We start from the raw sequence: 5,357 nt of genomic DNA, 5'->3' as shown, positions 1-5,357 counted from the left end.
TACACCTCCTGTCCTTTCCTTTGTTCTGGTTTGAGTCTTAATGGAGAACAGCACGTATCTACAACTGCTTCAAAAAGGCCTTAAAAAAAGCTTTTCACCATTTTATGCCTAATTTACATTTCTAAAAAATGCTTTTAAATCCTTTCAGAGAATAAATACTTTTTTTAAATGTATGCTTCCTAAATGTAACATTAGGAAGTATATGTTTCCTAAATATAATACCCTCATTTTTCTCCTACACATGAAATTTATTGTATCATCAGATCTGACTGAAATTTACAGTTACCCATAATGTTATTTTGATATATTTGATTTTTTTTTCATTGCATTGTGGAATAGAAAATGTGTTCATGGCTTTGTCCTATGAATATTTTCACAGGAATTTAATCAATAAAGGTTTTAACCAAGAAAGTTTGCAGTTCTTTTTTGACAGTCATCTCCCCAAATACTTAATCATTTTGGCAAAAATAATTTTTCCTCGAGATAAATTTCCCTTTCAAAGCTCATATAGCTTCTGCTTGCTCAGACAAACCAGTCCTGAGAATCATTTCATTTCATGAGCATGAGAATTCATATACATTTTCCCAACATGAATTTAAGTGCAGCCTTGCTGTGAAAGATTATTGTTTATACGCCTTTTTTAAAAAGCAAAGTGTACTTAGCAAGTGCCCTGGGCTTCATTTGTAGTTTAGTTGATGTTGAATTTTTTTAATTTTCTCAGCAAGTTAAAAAAATCCCTTTTATGTAGACATAGTTTCTGTTCTAAAGTTAGACAGCGGAATGTTTTAAATAGCATTTATGCTACAATCTAAAGGATAAAATCAAAGGAAAGAAAGCTGTATAGCCTGTCTCAAATCCAGAATATCGTAATAGCTGTTATTAAGGAAATGCATGTAGAAATGGTCCAAACCAGATTGCTTCCTGCCATCAGACAGGCATATCCTTTAGCAAGAACAGGATTATTCTGTGAAGATTTAAAATCAGGATAAGACCATGTATTACAGCTGTGATTAAAACAAAAAGACAAACTCTCATTACTTGAGAATTCCTATACATATTTAAAACACAAATTTTAAATATTATAATTTTGACTGTTATTTCTGTCTCCATTACTCACATGGGTAGACATTTATTCCACAGGACTCAAAATCAATAGGACTAGCTGTATAATATTTTTGAGTTGGGCTGTTGCCAGGATGCATATAAATATTTTATTCTGCTCAAAGCTTGGGGAAGGAGACGGAAGTAATAAGGCAATTTTGAGAGGGGTTATTCAGTTTATCAGTGACTCCAATCTCAGAAACTTCCTTTTCATAACCAAAGATGGGAAATTCCTAGCTTTTTATTGGCTGAACTTGCAAAAAATCATAGAGGAGCAGTCAGGTTGCAATGCCACTTCACAAGCTGGCTTTGAGGAAAGGGGAACAAAGAAAGAACTCTCTGTGGGGTGCTGTATACCTTCAAACATGTGCTCTGAGTTTTATTCATTTTCTAATTATGGCTTTTCATTTGAAAATTTCTTTAAACTGTATCAATAAAAATATGTCTCAAGAAAAATGGTGCACGCTTAATCTAAGACTGTGCTGTTCCTTGCAATGTCTGCTTTACCTTCAGCCAGGTTTGCTCTGCTGTTTTTATTTTTATTTGCTATGGTCAATATTTACATAATACTCCAGGACATGCCATTTTTTTCAAAGATATAGAGATTTAAAATAGCAAATTTGCTCTGAAGCTTAAACTAGATTTGGGGTTAGGTTATGGGTATTCTTCAGTAAACCAACACATGACCAAAAAGAGAAGCTGAGGAAGATGGACATGACCTACTGGCAAGGGGAGAACAGTGCATGGCTTTTAGGATAAGTGGTGGGATCACTCTATGTGGCTGGTTGTCACCTGTGGTGGACTGATCCCAGGTGGTTGCTAGCCTGTCCATGAAGAGCAGCTAAAAGAAGCAGATCATGTTTTCTGTCTGTTTTCTTACTAGTCAAGCCCCCATCTGCCTGTCCTTCCTTCTTCTCTGAGCTTCCCAGCTGATTCATCCTAGTCTGAAAGGTGGATAAAGGTGTCAGATATATTAAGTTCTTGAGGTAATCCTGGAAATTATCAGTCACGTAAAGGAGGAAAATACTATAAGTGCATCTGCATGAGGAAGGGCCATGCTGAGCCCTTGCTGGAACAGTCAGACACCAGCCTGTACAACAGGAGGCCTCATCTGTCCTGCAAGGAATTTCCATTATCCACATGATGGGGTCTCATGGCTTGTCCTCATAAAAAACATTCATGGGCCCTTGCCAAGGACATGCTTATCTTCTGCCCTGATGCTCCCAAATCACTGCCTCCTGCTGTATTTGGCTTGCAGCTTACTTCTGCCCAGCCATATTTCATGGATTCCCGTTAGTTTGTGTGGACAATATGCACTTTACCAAAGACAGATGCAAAACTAGCCAGGGAACTGACACTATCTCTCTTTCACCTGTTAAATTATGCAGCTAAATCAGCAGTGCCAGTGCCTCCTGCATTGCTCTTCCATCATCTCATACCTAATATTCAGTCTTTGCTTGCTCAACAGTATGTGCCAAACACCATTTTTCTGTATTCTTGCATATATCAGAATTGTTAATTTCTTTCAAGATCTTTTTTATCATGTTGTATTAGTAGAAGAGCAGGTATTCACATTAGTAGAGCTGAGAAAACTGATTTTACAGTCTGCAAGCTGAATGGAAATATTGCTTCACACAAAAGTACTCTCAGTTTTCACGGTGAAGTTACATCCTTCACCCTTAAAAAACAAGAATCAACTTTGTATAATGAAGATGTTTCATTCAGATACCAGGGTCTAGGGGAGAGAGGTTTCTGGGGAAGAGACCTTCTCTTTTCTGGAAAAATTAAAACATTCTTGAACAGCAGTTAAAGTGTTTTAACTGTTAGGGGAAAAGAAAAAGTCATTAAACTTGGCATGAATTTGTCCATTTTTTCAGCTGAACCAAAGCTGCTTTTTGTAGTGAACAAACATTTTCTTTGCAAATTTGAACCGGTTGTATCCAGAGCTTCATACTGTACGAGCATAGGGCCTTGACAGCGTGGTATAGCTAGCCAAACCACTTGCTGTCATTATTGGGAATGATAGCACATGGGAGCTCAACCCTGGTGGTAAGTTTGCAAAGGAAGGAGTGGTGCCTCAATGCACCAGACCCCGGATATCTCTCCTAGCCAGCCATGGGGAGGTCTCAGATAAGCCTGTCATTCTGACAGAGCAAATCAGTGCTGAAAAGGCTTTGCACTCGGTGGGGCTCAGTCTGCTTGATAGGACTGAGCCACCTCCTGATAAGCAGAAGTGCTCTGCTCCCTTTGACTCCCCCAGGCTATTTTGTGTCTCATGGCCTTGGGGTGGACTACCAGCAGGCCTGAACACACAGTCATGCCTGTTCTGGCAATATTTTATATTGAAGTGGCTAGGCTGACATGCTCCTTGCTACTGATGCAGGAGGAGTGTTGTAGTACATCCACTTTATTGATGTCAGTTATTCATATCAAAATGAAGCACTTTTGTCATAATGAAACTACACCTCTGTTGGCATGGGAAGGAGAGGGGGACTGTACCATATTTTCAGTAGCAATTTGGTTCAAGTGACACATTTTATGTATGGCCAAAACACTCTGTTCAATGCCAATACGCTACTCCTACTCAGTTCACACTCAAGGTTATGCCTGTCTAACTGGAAAGGCAGATGTTAAAACTGCGTCTTAATGTCTGCAACCTGTTAAGCATCTCAGGAAGCAGTAGTAATTAAACCACAAGTTTGAAAGGTTTGATTGCATGATTTCAATAGAGAACATGGATTTGTAATCCTGTCTGTAAACACAAGAGTAGTGAAAGATGCAGACTTCTGTACATCATCTGCTTAATGTTTGCCTATAATAAGAATACTTTACTTGTCTTGAAGTGGAGTACATTTAACTTCAAAAGGGCCTGATTAAGGTGATCGCTTTGACTTTTTTCTCAAACCGTTATCATGATTGTGAATTATTTTCTAGCGTTTTGAACAGAAGTATTCCCAAAGGAAAGACAAATTAGTTGATGATGCTGCAAGAGAGGCTCTGCAGTCCTCCTCTTTTGAAGTTCCTAATGATGTGAGTTTCTCAGTGTTTCTGTCCTGGCTGCTCTTCACCCCATTCATTTAAAAGTAATGTGAATTGAAAATTATCCATAGGCTTTTCTTCCTTTGTGCTTGCTCCCAAGAACTGTGACCAGATGCAAACACGATGATGTGCCTGTGCATGCCACTGTTGCTAAACTGTAAGAAAAGGCTGATTTAGAAAATAAACCCAAGGTGCTTGATGAGTGAAATGTCAAGTAGATTCATGTCTGGCAAAGGACTCTTCCTTGTCCATCATCATCCAATCAATGACACTTGAACCTGGGTTGACCAGGTCACCACACCACCTCTGCTCAAAGCAGGGGGAAATTTATAGGTCACCTTTTTGAATGACAATTAGTACAAGAAGATATGGTAATCCTGCTGCCTTTCAAAGCATTTTTGTTTTACCATGCAAAAGTCTCAGTGTACTATGCACAGCAGTACCTGCTCTCTGTGTTCTTTACATGAGGAGAAACAAAAGACCTTTAGGAAACTGTCTCCCTAGTGGCTCTTGTCTGATTAGAAAGTCCTCAGGGGATTAGCAGTATGAATTTCACAGCTTGTCCCCCCCACTCCCTCCCACCCCTCTGCATTAAGGTTAGAAGGATGTGCTTAGATCAAATCAGAAGGAGATTAAAGGAAAAGAAACCCCAGAGCAATTCCCCTTTGCATTTGAATGAATATTTGTAGTCAATAGTCATTTACCATTGCTTTTAAAATATCCTTGAGTTTCAGTGAAACAAAGTTCAAATACTGCCATAAGACAGTAATGTCTTATACTTCCATTTTAGATTGGTTATATCATTTACAGTTAATTTGTTATACTTGTACATATTTGCTGTTGAATGTAATCCTTCAATTTGCTCAAGAGATTTCATCAAGTCCCCAAGAAGATCAAAAGCTTTAAAGGTTTTGTTTGCATTTCCATGTAAGACCTACTACTTTCTTGCTGCAGAATGGCCTAGAGAGCATTCTTTAAACCCATGTTAACTGCCAACAGACAGAGCCTGCAGGGGACATCTTTGAGGTGAGCACGATCAAACAGAAATAAATTTTAACCTTTTGTACAACAAAGTGAGGAAAAAAATCCAATTTCATATGAAACCCTCGTTACATTGCCCGTGAAACCCATTTTACTAAAGATGGTCTTTAAAGGGGCAAATGATGCAGATGGGTTTCCTTAGCAAGGACTTGTAAAGGATCTTTTAAATAGCACAA

This window comes from Corvus brachyrhynchos, unplaced genomic scaffold (genome assembly GCF_000691975.1).
Source record: "Corvus brachyrhynchos isolate BGI_N302 unplaced genomic scaffold, ASM69197v1 scaffold53, whole genome shotgun sequence".
Taxonomy (NCBI): Eukaryota; Metazoa; Chordata; class Aves; order Passeriformes; family Corvidae; genus Corvus; species Corvus brachyrhynchos.
The sequence above is the reverse complement of the archived record's forward strand: the minus strand, read 5'-3'. Positions refer to the sequence as shown.